Source organism: Symphalangus syndactylus, chromosome 18 (assembly GCF_028878055.3).
Source record: "Symphalangus syndactylus isolate Jambi chromosome 18, NHGRI_mSymSyn1-v2.1_pri, whole genome shotgun sequence".
NCBI lineage: Eukaryota > Metazoa > Chordata > Mammalia > Primates > Hylobatidae > Symphalangus > Symphalangus syndactylus.
The window spans coordinates 24,931,720-24,952,436 of record NC_072440.2 but is presented as its reverse complement, the minus strand read 5'-3'; the positions used below and the strand labels follow the sequence as shown (position 1 = coordinate 24,952,436).

Sequence of the window (20,717 nt, the reverse complement as noted above, 5' to 3'; positions counted from 1 at the left end):
TCTAAAAACAGAGATTGGCAGAATGAATTGCTTAAAAAAACACCATCCAACTATATGCTGTCCACAAGATACTTTAGATCTAGGGATACAAATAGGGTGAAAATGAAAGGATGAAAAAGATATTCAATGCAAATAGTAACCAGAAGAGAGCAAGGTGGCTATAAACGAGCCAGTCACAAAAAGACAAATACTGTGTGATTCTACTTATAGGAGGTACCCAGAGTAGTCAAATTCATACAGAAAGTAGAATGCTGGTTGGGTGGGGAGAAGGTTGAGTTGGGAGGGAAAAGAGAGTTATTGTTTAATAAACAAAGAGCTTTAGTTTTGCAAGATGAAAAAATATCTGGAGGTTTAGTGTGGTGGCTCATGCCTGTAATTTGAGGTGGGAGAATTGCTTGAGGCCAGGAGTTCAAGACCAGCCTAGACAACACAGAAAGACCTCATATCTCTCTCTCTCTCTATATATATATATATATATATTTATATATATATTTATATATTTACGATATATATATGATGTATATATATTTATATATATATTTGATGTAACATTTTATAACTATTTTATAACGGAGAAAGAGGAGAGAGATAGAGATCTGGTCTGGAGAAGGATTATGAAAATAGTTGCAAAACAATATGAATGTCCTTAATACCACTGTAAACTTAAAAATGGTTAAGATGATCAACTTTATGTTTTGTGCATTTCACCAATAACACATAAAAATGTGTTATTCAAAAAATAATAATTAGAATAGATACGGTAAGTGTTGTTTTGTGAAATTTTGTTTTTGTTGTGTGTGTGCATTGGTGCACATGTGGGTGTGTACTGGGTCACCATGTAAAATGTATATCTTCCTGAGGGTCATTGTCTAAAAAGTGTGGAAGCCAAGGCTTAGTGGTTCTGTGCATAGTTTCCAGAGTCAGAGATGGATCCAATTTCAGTGCTTCTATTTATTGACGATGTGCCCTTGGGCAAGTTACTTAACCTCTCTGAACCTCAGTTTCCTCATTTGTAAATGGAGATAAGTGTAACACTCATTATATAGGATGGTTGTGAGGAATAAATGAGAGGGTTAATGTAAATTGGGTGGCATCTTGCCTGGTACACTGTAAGAGTTTCATGAATGGCATTGGCACCATTAGAATTAGAATTTTTGGTCTAATAGGGAAATCAGGGAAACAATATGGCTGAATAGGAGGTAGATTTTGACTGCAGGAAACGGGAGAAATTTCCACCAGCCCTTTGCAGACTCCAGGCTTGGGCAATGAGAGAGACTTCCTGGAGAAGGCAAAACTTGGGCTATCGTTTGAAGATAGGTAAGATGTAGGTGGGTGGATGGGATTGCACAGGCCCTTTCTAGAAGCCAGCAGGGCTGCAAGCAAAGGACGGCAGTGTAGAGGCTCAGAGGCTCATTCCTATTTCTGGCTTCCTGGAATTCATGGTAAATATCACAATCAGTGGGGATCCCTCCCTATTTGGGTGGAAGAAACCTGCCTGGTTGAGAGGAAACCCTCTGGGCAAGGCTATTTTTATTTGGTGAGAATGTTCTGTTGGGACTGGGGTAAAAATTGCCCTCCATCTGTCCAGTTGGATTATTGGCACCTCCATGGAAGAGGCAGGGTTGAGAAATATAGCAGAGGCTCCCAGCAACTGGTTCTTTTTCCTCTGGGCAAATCCTCTGGATTTGGGCCCTGGAAGTTCTTTTAAATCAGACCCACAGGAGAGAATGGAGCTTTCCCAGGCACATAGTAGGTACCCACTCATTTATTTACTTTTTAATTGTGATCGAATATACACAACAAAATTTACCATTTTAGCTTTACCATTAACTTTAAATTTACCATTAAACTTAAAAGTCATTTATTGTAAACTGACAATTTATAATTGCATAAATGTGTGGGGTGCAAAGTGATGTTATGATTTATGAATACAGTGTGGAATAATTAAATCAAGCTAGTTAACATATGCATCACTTCAAATACTTAAAATGTTTTTGTGGTGAGAGCATTTGAAATGTACTCTCTTGCAATTTTGAAATGTACAATACTCTATTATTAATTATATTCGCTTCACTGTGCAATAGAACTCAAAACAACATATACTCCTTCTGTCTGAGATTTTGCACCCTTTGACAATCTTCTCAGCATTCCTCTAAGCTTAGCCATTTTTTTCTTATTATTACATTTTTTAGAGGTCATGCTAATCTTCTCTATATCATTCCAATTTTAGTATATGTGCTGCTGAAATGAGCACCTTGGCCATGTTTTAAGTGTACAATTCAGGGCATGAAGCACACTCACAATGTTGTGCAACCATCACCACTATCCATTTCCAGAAGTGTTACTTTTTTTTTGTTTCTTGGTGTTTTTGTTTTTGTTTTGAGATGGAGTCTCACTTTGTCACCCAGGCTGGAGTGCAGTGGCTAAATCTTGGCTCACTACAACCTCCATCTACCGGTTCAAGTGATTCTCCTGCCTCAGCCTCCCGAGTAGCTGTGATCACAGGCATATGCCACCATGCCAGGCTAATTTTTGTATTTTTAGTAGAAACAGGGTTTCGCCATGTTGGCCAGGCTGGTCTTGAGCTCCTGACCTCAGGTGATCCTCCCGCCTTGGCCTCCCAAAGTGCTGGGATTACAGGCGTGAGCCATCACTCCCAGACCATTTCCAGAACTCTTTCATCCATCCTAACAGAAACTCTTCACTGGTTAAACAATAGCTCCCAATTCCCGCCTCCCCATAGCCCTTCCAGTCTGCTTTCGGTCTCTATGAATTTGCCTACTTTGGGTACCTCTTCTCAGTAGAATCGTGCTATGTTTGTCCTTTTGTGTTTAGCTTACTTCACTAAGCATAATGTTTTCAAGCTTCATCTGTGTTGTAGCATGCATCAGAACTCCATTCCCTTTTGTGGTTGAATAATATTCCTTCTTCTTCTTATTATTATTATTTGAGATAGGGTCTCACTCTGTTGCCCAGGCTGGAGTGCAGTGGTGCAGTCTCAGCTCACTGCAACCTCTGCCGCCCGGGTTCAAGTGATTCTCCTGCCTCAGCCTCCTGAGTAGCTGGGATTACAGGTGCACACCACCACAACCAGCTAATTCTTGTATTTTTGGTAGAGACAGGATTTTGCCATGTTGGCCCAGCTGGTCTCAAACTCCTGACCTTGAGCAATCCACCTGCCTTGGCCTTCCAAAGTGCTGGGATTACAGGCGTGAGCCACCAGGCCCGGTCTCTTAATTATTTTTAATAGAAGAAATGAAGGAACTGTAGGCCTTGGGTTTTCCAAAGTGCTTCAACAACTGCATGGTGAAAAACAAAAGTCACTTGTGTGTAATTTCATGATGGTAATATTATTACCTCCACTCTACAGAGAGCTGTCCATAACCAAGGGAATGGCAGATGCATCTGACAGCGAAAACTCAAGCATATACTGAAAATGATCCTATGGTTTAAGAAGAATGTGTGTTTGGATTTCTGAGCTAAAGAATCTGGGAGTGGCCAATTTGAAGATTCACTCCTTATCTATGAAGGGCATCTGAATTTCTGGCTTATCCCTTGAAATGCAGGCTGTCTGGGGGATCAAGGCCCTTTGTGTTGGGTTAAATGGAGATTGCTAGGTGGAGGTTGCTAGGTGGAGGATGCTAAGTGAAAACTGGTATATAAACTGCATGCTTTTTACAAATGGTAGTGGTCCTCCTGTCCAGCCTGGGACTCCTGGACTGCTCGGTATTCGAGTCTTCAGTGAACCCTTTTTCTTATTCACTGGCTCTGGGTCTCTCCTTTGGCCTGGTGGACATGGTGCCAAACCTATTAGAGTCAATAGGGGTCTGGCTTGACACCAAGCTATTTCATGGCCCCAATATGCTTCCAATTAAATGAGCTCTGCTGGAAAGAAGCTTTTTGGATTTTCTCCCCTTTTATTGTCCTGGTAATTTGGGTGTGACAAATTGTGATGGATGTGTATTGTGCCAGCTTAGCGAAAATTGAACTGCATTCCTCAGAACTCACTTCCGTGCAGAGTTCCAGGTTGACATGAGCCACAGGGACATTTTGAGTAAGATTCAGAAGGTGGACGTGGGGCAGCAGCCATGTTGCTTTCTGTCTGGGGAGGCCGGAGCCTGCAGGGGGCGATGCAGCTCACACACATTGTCCCTTATCTGCTGGTTCACCTGACTGGTTGGGGAAGCAGCCAGGCCCACAGTTCCTGGATCCTCTTTCCATTCTCTCCACTCCTGGCTCAGATGCTCGTTAAGCTGCACAATGAAGAGCACCAGCTACTGCTGCAGGATTCTCCCATCATTGATGCTGGAGACTTGGAGGCAGTGAGAGAACTACGTGAGTTCTGGCCTGTCCTCTTAGTTCCAGCTCAGTCTCTCAGGTTCCCGTTTGTCCTCATGATCCTCCACTTCATGTCTGTCATCCTTTCCTGCCTATCTGTCCCATGGATGTCAGGTTCTAGCACAAGACACAGAAACAACGGCCTCATGTAGACTGTGTCCCCAGCTCCCACCATTGTGTAGGGTCAAATCGCTATATAAATCCCTTAGGACATACATCTCCTGGTGATGCTGCCTCTCTTGACTGAAATGCAGCCCTGACTGATATGCAGATTCTCAGACCTGTTAGCTCAATTAATGTGTACACTCTAGTCCATGTATAGGCAGAGGAGATGCTGTTATCCCCATTTTATTGAAGAATAGACAGAGGCTTGAGTAATGGGCTCAACTAACAGCAATAGTAAGTGTTGGAACTCCTGCAAGAACTAGGGCTTTCTGATTCCTAGCCCTGCCATCCTTTTGCTATGCTCTGAGGCTCTCTCTTTCCTCGATCAGTCAACAGCCCCAAAGATAAGGCTAAAGAATCCCAGAACATCCACTTCCTCCTGTAATTCTGTGTCCTACTTTGCAATGGCTGTACAGGCTGCCACATTGGGAGGACAACATTGAGAAAGACCTCTGGGTCTATGATGCCCTTGATGTTGCTAGGTGGGTGGAAGAATGTGAAGGACAGTCTGAAGGGTCTTACCACCTGCGCTGGCCTCTAAAGCCTTCTCCTTTAAGTGGGGTGGACACTCTGCCTGACTCTTTGCTTACCCCTTTCTATTTCTTCTTCTCACAGATGAGCTTCTACTTTGAGTGGCCAGATAACAAGTCACTGATGAGGCCATGATGACTAATGGCCAGAGTTACTCCTCACTGAAAGGCATGTTAGTCAGAGTCCTCCAGAGCAACAGAACCAACAGGATGTGCATTAAATCAATGAATAAATAAATATCTAAACATTTTGATTTTAAGGAATTGGCACCCACACAAGTAGGGAGGTTGGCAACTCCAAAATCTGCAGGGTAGGAAAGCAGGAGACCCAGGGAAGAATTGATGCTGCAGTTCAAAGTCTGCTGGTGGAGTTCCCTTTTGCATGGGGGAGATCAGTCTTTTTCTTAAGGTTTTCAATGGATTGGATAAGGCCCACCCACATTATGGAGATGTGTAAGGGTTCTTTGTAGAAACAAAACCAGTAGGATGTGGGATACACACATCACACACACACACACACAGAGAAGAGATATACTTACTATAAGGAATTGGCTCACATGATTATGGAGGTTGGGAAATCCTAAGATCTGCAGGGTGGATGGGCAAGCTGGAGACCCAGGAGAGCTGATGGTATATTTCCTGCCTGAATATGAAGGCCTGAGATCCAGCAGAGCTGCTGGTGTAGTTCCAGTCTGAAGGCTGGCAGGCTTGAGTCCCAGAAAGAACTGATGTTTCAGTTTGAGTCCAAAGGCAGGAAAAAAGCTGATGTTCCAGTTCGAAAGCTGTCAAGCAAGACTAATTCTCTCTTATTCAGGGGAGGGTCAGCCTTTTTGTTCTAGTCAGGCATTTGGCTGACTGGATGAGGCCACCCACATTAGAAAGGGCAATCTGCTTTACTCAGTCTACCGATTCAAATTGACACATAAAATTAACCATCAAAGGAAGGTAACTGCTTTACTCAAAGTCTACTGATTTAAAGGTTAATCTCATGTAAAAACTACACAGCAACATCCAGATGTGTTTGATCAAATATCCGAATACTGTGGCCTAGCCAAATTGACAAAAAATTAACCATCACCAAAGGTTTCACCCATACATTTTCTGCTATTTTCTCTCTAGTTTACGTGGGATTGATAAACTAAATCAGGACCTCTCTTTATTTATTTATTTAGAGATGGGGCTCTCACCCTGTCACCCAAGCTGAAGTACAAGTGGTGCAATCATAGCTCAGTGCAGCCTCAAATTCCTGGGCTCAAGTGATCCTTCTGTCTTGACCTGCTGAGTAGCTAGGCCTACAGATGCATGCCACCATGCCGGGATAATTTTTTATTTTCATTTTTTGTAGAGATGGGGTCTTGCTATATTGCCCAGGCTGGTCTTGAACTCCTAGACACAAGTGATCCGCCCACCTTGACCTCCCAAAGTGCTGAGATTACAGGCATGAGCCACTGCACCCAGCCAGGACCTCTGTTAGAACCCACTCATCTCTCCTTGCCCATGTTTATTCCATGTGACTGTTTTCAAACATGGCTCCCAAATTGTTTGCCACACTTCCTGTTGAGAGAGATAGGGGTCTATGTTCCCTTCTTTAGAATCTGGGTTCTATGACCACCTGACTAGAATAATATGGCAGAAGTGACTCCATGCCAGTTTCCAGGGCCAGACCTCAGGAACCTCACAGCTGTAGAATGCAGCAGCTCATGCTTTTAGTCCCAGCACTTAGAGAAGCAGAAGTGGGAGGATTGCTTGAGCCCAGGAGTTCAAGGCCTGCCTGGGCAACATAGCGAGACCCTGTATGAAAGAAAGAGAGAAAGAAGAAAGAAAACAAAAGAAAGAAAGGAAGAGAAAAAGAAAGAGAGAAAAAAGAAAGAGAAAGAGAGAAAGAAAGAAAAAAAGAAACAGAGAGAAAGAAGAAAGAAGGAAAGAAAAAAGAGAGAGAGAAAGAGAAAGAAGAGAGAGAAAAGAGATAGAAGAAAAAGTAAGAAAAGGAAAGAGAGAGAGAAAGAAAGAAGAAAAGAGAGAGAAGGAAGAAAGAAATAAGAAAGCAAGCAAGTGAGCAAGTGAGCAAGAAAGAAAGAAGAAAGAAAGAAAGAAAGAAAGAAAGAAAGAGAGAAAGAGAAAGAAAGAAAGAAAGAAAGAAAGAAAGAAAGAAAGAAAGAAAGAAAGAAAGAAAGAAAGAAAGAGAAAAACTAATTCCCAGCATTTACTTCCTGTCACTTGAAATCTAGCAACCATGCTGTGAGGAGATCGAAGCAGCCTGTGAAGGTGCTCCCACATAGAGAGCCCTGTACTCCTTAGCCATCACCTCCAACCCCCACTTCACCAGCCCTAGGGTAGGTGGGTTTTTCTATTTAACTGTGGGTTACTCTGGATCTTAGGTTTATCAATACATCACAGAGTCATTGCCCACCCAGGGAGTTTCACAGTTTGTTCCCAGCAGGCTGGACCCAAAGTCCAAGTGCTAATGATGGGATTTCATCCCATTGGAATATTTATGCCAGTTCATATTTCTCCTGTTTCTAGCCCCTGCCTCCCACCTCTTAGCCACATGTTTCTGAGATGGGGTCATGAGGGTGAAGTCACCATATGGTGCCATAGCACACCCCACCTTTGCTTCCCTTCTTTCCTATATCTTATCAATACAGAAACATCTAAGGGGCATGGGGATATTTTGAATTTATGAGATAGACATGTTAGAATTTGACATTTCACATGTTCATAGAGGGATGGAGAGTCGTTATCATCTACTCAGAACCCCCAGACCAGCATTTAACAGGTACAATTTCCAGATACTCAGGAATTCCTGCTCTCTGAGCTCACATTTCCTAAAAGCAGAGTCTAAGACAAAGATGTATGTGACTTATTGAGGGAGTGCTCACCGGAGAAATTTGTATGGAAAGAAGAGAAGTAAGAAAGCCTGGAATAAAGTAAGTAAGAAAGGGAAATCTACCCTCAACCTGATACCATGGTGAGCTCTAGAGTCTAAATTGCACCCCAGAGTTTATTGTGATTTGAGGCAAGAGAACAGAACTCTTGTACCTCCATACCAGTCAGCCATTGGCCCTAGCCACCTGTTGAGGGTGGCACCATGCATCCAGGCTCACAAATTTCAACCTTCAAGCCACCTTCTTTCTGCAGTCCCTCCTGTTTTCAACAGACCTGATTGTCCTCTGCTCAGTGAGAAGCCTCAACATTCTAATTTCCTAAAAGGGCTTTCAGATCTTCAATTCAGAGAAGTCCTGTGGAGGAAGTGGCCTTCTAGATCACAAATTGTAGACCATCGAGTTTATATTACCGATCTTTTGGTTTCAAGTGTGAAGACCAATTATCTGAAAGTTTGGAATAAAGCAAAAAGATAGCTGCATAACTTCCAAATCAAATTAGAAAACTGTCTGCCTAAGGGTTATCTGATTCTCTAGAGGATGTAATGTTGATTTTATTATTGATTAGGGCCCAGATTCTATAACATTAGTTGTTAAATTGTAGAAAATTGAGGTTGCAAGTGATTTTTGTCCTGTAGAGAAGATAATAACCTCAAAGATTATTGACATGTCATTATCCTAGAACAGAGGCCAGCAAACTTTTTGAGTAAAGAGACAGATAATATATATTTTAGGCTTTGTGGGCCGTATAGGCTCTCTTGCTGTCAATTCTGCCATTACAATGTGAGAGCAGCCACAGAAAACACATAAATGAATGAGTGTAGCTGTATCCCAATAAGACTTTATTTATGAACACTGGAACTGGTATTTCGTATTGTTTTCTTTCTCTTTTTTTTTTTTTTTTTCAAGACAACAAAGTCTCACTTTGTCACCCAGGCTGGAGTGCAGTGACACAATCACAACTCACTGCAGCCCCTACCTCCTTGCCGAGGGCTCAAGCTATCCTCCCACCTCAGCCTCCAAGTAGCTGGAACTCCAGGTGCACACCACCGTGCTTGGCTAATTTTTTTGTTTGTTTTTCTAGAGACATGTTTTTGCTATGTTGCGCAAGCTGGTCTTGAACTCCTGGGCTCAAGTGATCCTCCCACCTCTGCTTCCCAAAGTGCTGGGATTACAGGCGTAGCCACCACACCTGACCCCGTATCATTTTCATGTGCTGCAAAATACTGTTCTTTTGTCAACTGTTTAAAAAAATTCTTAGTTCATGGGCCATACAAGAACAGATGGTGGATTAGCCTAAAGGTTTTATTGTTCTGTAGATGACTAACTAATTTTGTATTTAACTCAGACATTCATTCCATCTTTCTTGGTCCCACTAAATGTATGTGCATGGGTGTGTGTGTAAATTTGATGGGGTGTGTGCATTGGTTTTCCTATCTCTGAACCAGTTTACCCTCCTGCTGTTTCCTTCATAAATGAGTTAAATAAGTCTTTGATATGTGTTCACTATGTATTTGTCTGAGTTATTTTTTAACCTTCTGACAATTATACTTGGGTGCATGTCACAGAAATCCTTGTGAGCTAGCTTCTCCGTTCACTTCTTTCCCAAGTTCCAATTCATTTTGAATATGCGACTTGGCCACCTCTTTTTTTCCCTTGGTTCTTCTGCTCGCATCAAGTGTAGTATCAAGACGTTTTCCTGAATGAAGGCAGTTCTGTCCCCAAGAGAAATTGTGGTGCCTACCATTTTTCTCCTACCATACTATTATTACTATAATAAATTTAATAGATTCCTGGACCAGGCATGGTGGCTCACGCCTGTAATCCCAGCACTTTGGGAGGCTGAGGCAAGCAAATCATTTGAGGTCAGGAGTTTGAGACCAGCCTGGCCAACATGGTGAAACCCCGTCTCTACTAAAAAAAAAAAAAAAAGATACAAAAATTAGCCAGGCATGGTGGTGGTCACCTGTAATCCCAGCTACTTGGGAGGCTGAGGCAGGAGAATCACTGGAACCCGGGAGGCAGAGGTTGCAGTGAGCTGAGATCGTGCCACTGCACTCCAGCCTGGGTGAAAGGGGAAGACTCTGTCTCAAAACAACAACAACAAAAAGATTCTTGGACTCCTAAAAAACACTTTTTTAGGGATGGGAATGGTGGCTTATGCCTGTAATCCTGGCATACAGGATTTTGAGAGGCCAAGGCAGGAGAATCACTCGAGACCAAGAGTTTGAGGCCAGACTGGGCAACATAAGAGACCCTGTCTCAAAAAAAGAAAGAAAGAAAAGAAGGAAGGAAGGAAGGAAGGAAGGAAGGAAGGAAGGAAGGAAGGAAGGAAGGAAGGAAAAAGAAAAGAAGAGAAAAGAAGAGAAAAAAGAAAAGAAAAAAAGAAAAGAAGGAAAAAATTGGATGTGGTGGTGCATGCCTATAGTCCCAGCTACTTGGAAGACTGAGGTTGGAGGACTGCTTGAGCCCAGGAGGTCAAGGCTGCAATCAGCTATGATCACACCACTGCACTCCAGCCTGGGTGTCAGAGTGAGATCCTGTCTCAACTAAAAACAAACTAACAAAACCCAAAAGCTTTTTTAGGAGTCTAAGGATCAGGAGAATGCTGGTACATCTACTCCAAAGTAAAAGACAAATTATCACGTCTTGTAACCTTACTGGGATACAGCTAAAGTGCAGTTGTAACCCAATAAGGCTTTATTTATAAACATTGGAAATTGGAACTGGTATTTCATATTTTTTTCTTTTTTTCTTTCTTTCTTTCTTTTTTTTTTTGAGACAACAAGGTCTCACTTTGTCACCCAGGCTGGAGTGCAGTGACACAACCGCAACTCACTGCACCCTCCACCTCCTTGTCCAAGGCTCAAGCTATCTTCCCACCTCAGCCTCCAACTGGCTGGGACTACAGAGCCATGCCACCATGCTTGGCTTTTTTTTTTTTTTAGAGACAGGGTTTTGGCAAAGAAGCGCAATGACTGGCAGGGTTCTTTGGGTGCTGGAGGCAGCAAATTCTACACCTAGGGATGCTCTTCCAGGAAGCATGAAGGGTTGTCAGCTTCGAGTGGAGCCCAGAGCAGGAAAGGACTCTCCCAACAGGACCAGGTTGTAGCGCAAATTTTTGCAACACCCTCCTCCATGAGACAGCCCACGGAGGGTGAGGGTGCAGGCCAATGGCTGGGGCTGGCAGTGGGCTGGCCCGCGTGGATGAAAGGTAATGAGTTAATAACACTGGTGGTGGATGAGGCACAGCGAGACTTGTCAAGGAGGTGCCATCTCACATCAAGCTGTCAAGGCCTACGTGGAAGAGAGCTGGGCATATGGAGTCTCTGAGGGCTCCTGCAGGGCTTCTCCCCATCTCTTCCTGGCATCCACGCTTACAGCGCAGCTGGAGACTCACCCTTGTGGATCTATGGTGTTATTAATGCAGACCAATGCTCCCCAGAAGGCTTGGCTTTGACAGGCCCATGTGACTGGTGGATTCTTTCTATTGTAAAGCAAATAGTGATGACTCCGGTGGGTGTGGGGTAAAGTATAGGTTTCTGCGGAGGCGGAGTTCGCTGAACGTCGGTTGTTTGGTTCTAGAGGGGGTGGGGCAGGCGTTAATTAACTGGTCCCTAGGCTGTGGGAGGTGGGCATTTCCCAGCCTAGGAGCAAGTGGAAAAATTGGCATCCTCTCCCTACCACGTCCAGAAGATGGCCAAAATGCCATGGGAAAAAAATGCTCATCTTCAGTAGCAATCAAAGAATCATCAATTAAAACCAGAACCAGCAATGAATGTTATTATTTTTGTCATCTTTGCCTAGATTAGGGTATACATTGGCATCGCTTCTTGAAAGCGTTTTGGCAATAATTATGCTAGACATGTCAGTGTTTTGTCCCAATCCACTGCAGCTGGTCCTGGTTTGTGGCCAAGTCAAACCTAGCCCTAAAGGTTATAAGAGAGAATTGGGTTGAAATATGTTTCATTTTAAAAATAGCTCTGTATTTTTAGCTGCACAAGTAATACACGAATATATGATCATCGTTTTAAAAAAATCAAGCATTACAGACAAATCTAAAATTCTACCTTGGGGCCATTTTCCCCAATTCCTGAAGTCCTCTCTGTTATCAGTTTCATGTGTATCTTTCCAGGCCTTTTAATCTCTATTTACAGATATATGCGTTTATAGAAATACAGAGTGTAGTTCTGTGGGAGTTTATGAACATAAATAACATAATGTTCCCTATTATAGTCAGACTATGATGCAAGTGTGATGCCCTGTGAAGGAGAGGGTGGAGGCATCCTAGATCATCCTGCAGTCTAAGGCAAGTTCAGCAGGCCCATTGGGGCCTCCTTCAGCCAAGTTCACCACCAAAGGAATCTCGTGTCTCCCAGGAATATGCCTGCCTTAGTACTCCACGTCGCTCAGTGATTACCTGGGAATGCAAATGAAGTGAAGAGTTTCAAACACAAAACCTGGGGCCCTCAGTCAATCATGCCCCTGGTAGTAGGAGGTCTGCATGGTGTATTCTCATGGCCATCACATTATACGTGGCTGGAAAACAGTCCACTACTGTGGTCAGTAGTGGTTATCTCTGGCTGGTGGGATTGTAGAAGACACACACACACAGCCTTCCCTTTTTTTGTAGTCCGCATACTTTTTAAAAATCAGCTTTATTGAGGTATAATTGTATATTTTAAAAACTGCAAGTGTCTAAGGCGTACAATTTAATGAGTTTGGACACATATGTACACCCGCGATGCCATTACCACAATCACAGTGATAAACATATTCACCACCTCCAAAAGCCACCTGCATTATTTTGTATAATAAAAAGTAATTCTATCTTTAAAATGTGCATACATTTTGAACTACCAATGCCACTTCTAGGAACATATCCCCGAGAATATAATTGAACGTGTGTACAGAGATGCCTATCACTGTGTTATTTGTAACAGTGAAAAATTAGATGCAATCTAAATAGCTAACAATACAAGAATAGTTAAATACTTTGATGTATCCACACAATATGGTCCTATGTTTTGTTAACAATGATTGTATAGGTGACATATATTTATAGTCATGAGCACCTGCCTATCCATCTATCTGTCTGTCTCTCTATCTTCCCTAAGGGAGAGACTATCTATCATCTATCCATATATGACTATCTAAGGACTATCATATAGATATGATATATAGACAGATACATGGCTACATATCATATAGACTATTATCTACCTATCATCTATCTCTAACAATATCTGTCATCTTCATTTATCCATCCATCCATCATTTGTGTGTCATTTATTATTAATCTCTCACCTATCATCTATTTTTTCTCTCCACCCCATCCCCCTCCTCCCTTCCCTCCTTTCCCTCCTCCCCTCCTCCCCTCCTCCTCTCTCCCCTTCCTCTCCTCCCCTCCTCTTCTCTCCCCTTCCCCTCCTCCCTCCTCCTCCTCCCCCTCCACCCACCCCCTCCTCCTCCTCCTTCCCCTCTCTTCCTTCCCCTCCACCCCTCCCCTCCTCCTTCCTCTTCCTTCTTCCCCCTCCTCCTCCTTCCCCTCTCCTCCTCCTTCCCCTCTCCTCCTCCTTCCCCTCTCCTCCTCCTTCCCCTCTCCTCCTCCTTCCCCTCTCCTCCTCCTTCCCCTCTCCTCCTCCTTCCCCTCTCCTCCTCCTTCTCTTTCTCTTTCTGCCTGGGGTTGTTCCTCAGGTTTGGTTGCCTGGCTTCCCTGCCCCCAGTGTCCCAGAAGCAACAATCTAGGAAAGGCTGTAAGTCCTGCGGGCTGTCAGAGACTGGCACAGTGGTACTTAGATATGACAGAAGACAAAAATGCCTGAAGCAGTTGCAGCACATATTACCCTGAATCAAGAAAAGGTGAATCTCCTTGAGGATCTTCTGTTTAAGGAAGCAGGGAGATGCATAACATGGTTAAGAAAGATTTCCATCCAAAATGGAAAAATAGAGATACTTGTGATGCTCAAGGAATAAATTTTAGTTTTCTGAAAAAGTCACCTATGCAGAGTTCCTCAGGTCCCAAAGCTGCCGGATTAATCACAGTCAGCCCTGGAAGGGACCGTGTCTCCATTTTACAGAGGAAACCAAAACTCAGAGAGGTTAAGACACTTCCATGAGCTCACACAATAAGTGTCAGTGGTGGGATTTGAATCCATGCCTTTTTGATTCCGGATGTGGTAACATGGAGATGCGCCACCCAGATCCCCCTTCAAGGATGGTGATAGTGTTTTTCCTGTTCAGTTTGACACTTCTAGACCGCCCTGTACTTAAATCCCAATAAATGCTATGCCTCTTTCACTGGCTGTGGGTCTCTTCTTTAGCCTTTCGGACATGGTGCCATCCCTGTTGGAGTCAAGAGGGGTCTGGCACAACACAAGCTCAGAACTCAGAGTGCTGAACTTCAAAGGCAGTTAACCTTCTAATTAAGGCAGTTTGTAATGGCAGCCCAAGACTGAGGTTGGCACTCCCGACACATGGTGAAGCAGAGGCACCCTGGCTATCTTCGAGATTTGCAATGAGTCACAGAGCTGCCCAGCAAAGCCCAGCATAGGTCAGCCAAATCCCAGCTGACCCACAGACATGCGTATGTTATAATAAACAATGGTTGTTTTAAGCCACTGAGTTTTGGGGTGGCTTGTTCCATGGCACTTTTGTAGCACTTGCCAACCAATACAGTAAGAATAATATCTAACTTACACAGTGTGATGTGCAGGTGTTGTTCAAAGCCTCTGCATATACTATTTCATTGAATTCTGACCTTGGTGAGGTACGTACTTACCGTCCTCATTTTACAGAATGGGCAGCTGAGGCACAGAGCAGCAACTCTAACCTCTGTGCTTCTTCTCGTGGAGCCAGGGGGAGCCACTAAAATCCTTTTCTGAACCATCCAGGCTCATGTGTCCATCCTTTTCTTTCCAGGCCCACTTGCCACTGCTTCTTTCCCCTCTCTGCTTTGGGAAATTACAAGAAGCTTCCTAACTTGGGGTCCCAGTAGGCATCAGAATCTGTTCATGGATGCCGCTAAGAGGGATCAGAATATGATATCCCAAAATACACCACTTTGGCATCAGGATTGTTTTGAGTTAAAGACAATTAAGAAATGCCAGGCCAGGTGCAGTGGCTTACACCTGTAATCCCAACACATCGTGAGGCCAAGGCGAGAGAATCGCTTGAGGCTGGAAGTTTGAGAACAGCGTGAGCAACATAGTCAGACCTCATCTCTACAAAAAATAAAAATAAATGGCAGACAAAAGAAGAGCTCTCTGTCCTCCCCCTATTGTTGTCATGGGTGATTGGCAAATATCTGGGGCCAGTGGTGCAGGGGTAAGAATTTACCAAGACAGTTGTAGGTAAAGGCAGATTTATTAGAAAACTATGAAAAAATGTTGCAAGATTGCAACAGGCAGCAAGGCAGAGAAGGTGCTGTCTGCAAGAAAACAAAGGCTTGCTGGGGATGTTATAGAATGGTGCTTATGCTGAAGAGTGCTATGTGCAGCACTGATAATGCCAGGGTTGCAGTGAGCTAACTTGCAGGTATCTGGTGAGTGCTGGGTGCAGGAAGATTGTGAGCTTTTTGTGCAGGAAGGCTATGTGTCCTGGACCATGAAGAAAGGCAGACTTACAGCTAATCAGCTTTCTCTTTTTGCTTTCCCTTGGTCCCACCAGCCTGACTCCTTTTCCCTAATTAGGACTCCACATTTGTCTAAAAGCAGAGCATAAATTTCCCTTTGTAAATGTAACATAAATTTCCATTTGTAAAGGTGGTCCCCTCTCCTGTACCAGGAAGAGGTGAATGACCCTGGAGATCACTTGAGTCTACATAACAAACCTTACTAAACAATCTTTATCTACTATCCATTGCCTAGTCACCTTCCCACAATTTGCTGCCTCTAGAAAGCCAACCCTCTTTTCCTTTGTCTAGTCACTTCTCCATAACTTATCCCCCTTTGTTAAAATGGTAGATAAGCCCCCAAGTCTAACCACCTCTTTGGGTTTTCACTTCTTTTCTATGAAGTCCCTCTCCATGTAAAAACATCTATACAACTCTTATGCCTTCTCTTCTGTTAATCTGTCTTTTGACAGTTTGATTCACAGGCCTCCAGTGTTAGGTAACTAGAGCACCCTAATGGCGCTGGTTCCAGGTTCTTCTTCCTCAATGCAAGCCAGCCAAAGGAAAAACCAATCAGAGAGAGGTGTTTTTCCCACCTCGCTCTAAGCCCCACCCCAACCAATCACAAACATCCACGCAGCCCTCCTGGGCATAAAAAAAGCAAACCCCCCACCGCGCGCTCTCTCTCTCTCTCTCTCTCTCCTGCCCTGCCTAGCCTGCTGCCTCCAATAAAGATCTCTTGGCCGAGCCGGTGTGCCGTGGTCTTAAGTCTGAGCATCACTCTTTCATTGGTGCCGTGACTCGGATTGGGACTCCCCACCTCCGGTGGGACCCCAGTCACACTCAGACTCAGACCAGGACCCGGCCGGCCTTCGCCCAATTTCCCGTCCGCCAAACAGCGCATCCACCACCGGCTCCTGTTTGGTAAGTCCCCTTCCATAGTCTGCTGCCTAGTCCTATACTGTGGCGACAGACTCCTGCTTCCCCTCCTTGACCCACAGGGAACAGAGTTTTCTCCCTCTCCTCCTCGCCCCTCCGGCCTGAGCCTCCACCCTGAGCCTCTGCCCCGTGCCATACTGTTGGCTACATACAAAAATCTTGGTACCAAGTGGCTCACGGTCCCTCAGCCATGCTGTTGGCCCTTCAGTCCCTTCACCTTGGTGACGACCAACCCTTGAAGGCCCTGAACCTGATTACAGTGTTCGGCTAACTAGGGGACGCCCTCTTAGCCCTCACTGCCTCTCCGTCCATGGGAGGCTCCGCATCCCTGCCGGCCGACTCTCCCCTAAAATGCCTTTTAGACAATCTGGCTACCCTAGGCCTTGCTGCTGACCTTAAACCCAAGCGCCTAATCAAATTCTGCACACAAGATTGGCCAACCTACCCCTTAGACAACCAAAATGAATGGCCCCTTATGAGACCCTAGACCCTGACATTCCCCAGGGCCCTTACAATGATTGTGCGCGTGGGAGATTGGGCAGAGATCCTCCATATTCCTAGCTTCTCCTATTAGACGATAAGCCTCACCTCTTTCTGTCCCTGTTAACCCTAACCACAACAAGTGTCATGGCTCGCCTCCACTCCAAAAGCCTTTCCCAACCCCCTCCCCTTCCTACTTCCGATGTTAACCCTGCTGACGAACCGCCGCCATATCACCATCCCCAACCTCGCCCCTCCGCCACCGCGCCGCCGCCAACAACCCCAGCCCTACCCATCGGGGTGCAGGCAGTCCCCGACCACAATCCTGGCTGCAATTATAACTCCCAAGATGGTGTCACAGCCCGAGACCACTTTGCCACCTGTTTAATAACAGGTCTCCGGAAGGCAGCTCAAAAGGCAGTCAATTTTGATAAACTCCACAAAATCATCCAAGAAAAACATGAAAACCCGTCTGCCTTCCTCGCCCGCCTGACACAGGCACTCCAACAATACACCAACATGGATCCTAAAGCCCCCGACAGCAGACAACTTCTCATGTTCCATTTCTTTGCACAAAGCTTCCCAGACATGCGGGCCAAACTAAAAAGGCTAGACAGAGGTCCCTTTACCCCGCAGACCGAGATCCTCGCCACCGCATTCAAAGTCTACCACAACCGTGACAAGTAGGCAAGGAGGCAAAAGTGCCAAATGTTGGCTCAGGCCTTCAAGGCCCCAACCCAACCTGTCAGACGCCCTGCCTCTATGTCCACTCACTGCCAACCCCCTGGACCCTGATTTAAGTGTGGGAACAAAGGTCATTGGGCTCGTGAGTGTCCTAATCCCAGGCCACCCAAAAGACCGTGCCCCAAGTGCCAACAATCCGGCCACTGGGCGACCGACTGCCCCAGCTCCCTTGGGGGAGATGGGCCAGACCCTGTCCTAAAGCCGATCTCATTAAGTTGGCAGCCTACGACTGACGGGGCCCTAGGACCTCTTCCCGACACACACCATCACCACGCAGGAGCCCAGGGTGCCCCTTGCGGTGAGTAGGCGTCTCGTCATTTCCCTCCTACTTCCTCGGTTCTGCAGGAGTATTAAGGCGCTGTCTCCATCTCTGGACCTCCTATAGTCAAAGTAGGGGGCCACCCCATGCAGCCAAAGACCACCCCGCCCCTAACATGCTCTCATAAGTTCCTGATCATGCCCCAGTGCCCCCCTTCCTTTCCTCACACTTCCCGGCGTCTCCAGCGACATCTCTCAAGCCGCCGAAGACCTCCTCCAGCAGCTAGACTCCTCCTCTGTTTCCGTCTCAGTACAGCAACCCTGGCTCTTACTTCTACAGGAAGGAATCTAACTGTTAAACGCCTCTAATATCTCTCCCTCCAACTGCTTCCTATGTGCCAGCCTCAATAAACTACCACTTATTGCTGTTCCTGTCACCCTCCCAAACACTACCAACACTTCTGATCATTCACCACGCCCCAACACCCCCTTAATATCTGGTGTTCCCCTCTTCAATACGTCCCAGGCCGTTACCTGCTACACAGACTCCCCTGAATCCTTTTCCTTCTGCAATACCTCCACCTCCTACCCTAACTCTTCCGCCCCCAATGGATACTTCTTCTGGTGTAACCACACTCTTTACAAAACAATCAATTCCTCCATCAATACCACCTGCTTGCCCGTCACACTCGTGCCACAACTTACCCTCCTCTCCTTTCCGAAGGGACCACCACCTTCAACCTTAACCACCCTCCCATAAATCAGGCCCCAAGAAAAAGACGGGCTGTCTTTATACCTGCCATGCTTGGCCTCTCCCTTCAACCTCCCTTCTAGGCTCCACTCTAGGGGCCACCCCCCTCGGATACGGAGTCTTGCAGGTTAATGAATTAAAGGTACACCTAGAATCCACTTTTGAACAAACTGCACAGTCACTAGCCACCCTGCAACGACAAATCACCTCTTTAGCCGGAGTAGTCCTCCAAAACCGCAGAGCCCTAGACCTGCTGACAGCTGAAAAAGGAGGCACATGCATTTTCCTCCAAGAAAGCTGTTGTTACTTTATTAATGAGTCCCAGGTTGTCGAGACTAACATAAAAAATCTTAATGACATAAGACAAAAACTCCTCGAAACGAATACAGGCTTCTCACTTTGGGACACTCTAAAAATGCCTCTTTTAGCTTGGGTCCTACCATTTCTCGGACCCCTCCTAGGAATAGCGGCCTTTTGTACCTCCTCCTCTGTCTAATAAAGTTCATGCAACAACGAATCTCCTCCTTATCTAACCAGACTTTTAACCAGCTTCTCATCAGGCATTACCAACTCCTAGCAACCGAAGAAGATGACCAGTACTCACCTACCCATGGCCTCCGCCTCCAGGCCCTCCAAGAAGATACGTGGCTCATAGCAGATCCTTCCCTGCCATACAGCTGGCTAGCGTCCATAGATGACCTCTACTTACAAGGGACATCTTTAGACTTCACACCCCGGGAAGTGTTCACCTTCAGTGCTGTCTTCCTTGGCCTCCTGCTATTGCTCTGCCCCTACAGTCCTCCAATATTCCTTCCCACGATGCCCCCATTCAGCAGGAAGTAGCCGGATGAACAGCGATGCCCACCTCCCCACTTCTTAAAAAACAAAAAAGGGAGGAATGTTAGGTAACTAGAGCACCCTAATGGCGCTGGTTCCGGGTTCTTCTTCCTCAATGCAAGCCCGCCAAAGGAAAAACCAGAGAGAGGTGTTTTTCCCACCTCGCTCTAAGCCCCACCCCAACCAATCACAAACATCCACGCAGCCCTCCTGGGCATAAAACAAGCAAACCCCCCCACCGCTCTCTCTCTCTCCTGCCCTGCCTAGCCTGCTGCCTCCAATAAAGATCTCTTGGCCGAACCGGTATGCCGTGGTCTTAAGTCTGAGCGTCACTCTTTCATCCAGAAAGGAATATAAGAGGATAGAGGAAAAGTTTTCCTCCTTACACTCCTAAATTCGCAGGGATAAGTGCTTAAAGCATCCTTTATTTATTTATTTATTTATTATTTTTTAATGAGATAGGATCTCACTCTGTCACCCGGGCTAGAATGCAGTGGCATGATCACAGCTCACTGTAGCCTCAACCTCCTGGGGTAAAGCAATCCTCCCACCTCAGCCTCTAGAGTAGCTGGGACTACAGGTGCATGACATCACACCTGGCTAATTTTTATTTTCTTTTTAGAGGTGGGGTCTTACTACGTTGCTTAGAATGATCTCATACTCCTGGGTTCAAGTGATCCTCCCATGTTGGCCTCCCAAAGTGTTGAGATTACAGGCATGAGCCACCATGTCTGGGTGTATTAAACATTCTTGACAAGTCTCTGACCCCGTTCCTCTCCAGTGTAGTATTGAGGAGGGCAGAATTTTTAACAGCATAGCCAGCATTCTGCTGGGGAGTGAGAAGCCAGTGCATCTTTCTTATGGGCACTCCAATCTCTACAAGCAATTTCCTAAAGCTCTGCTGACTTGACACTGTAGATGGAGAGAAAGCAACCCCTCCTACTTTCAAAGGAAGAAAAGGTAAAAACCCTTTTCACTGCGGGCGCTACGCTCCCCACAAGGCCAAGGATCTCAGTGTTTGTCTTTCTCTATTCATGTGGTCGATTGTAGTAAGGCCAGGTCTGCAAACCATTATATAAGCTCTAATGGTAGTTAAATGGTCCCATGTGTTCATTGCTCTCTTCACAATGAGAGGTCATTAGTACCTGTTGCTTTCAGTTGTAGGTCCCAGGACCAATTCT

General features: G+C 45.3%; 1 pseudogene; it reads right to left on the bottom strand.

The window, feature by feature from the left end:
• Nucleotides 1-2,153: 2,153 nt before the first annotated feature.
• Nucleotides 2,154-2,254, bottom strand: LOC129468686 (uncharacterized; annotated as a pseudogene).
• Between the last annotated feature and the right edge of the window lie 18,463 nt (nucleotides 2,255-20,717).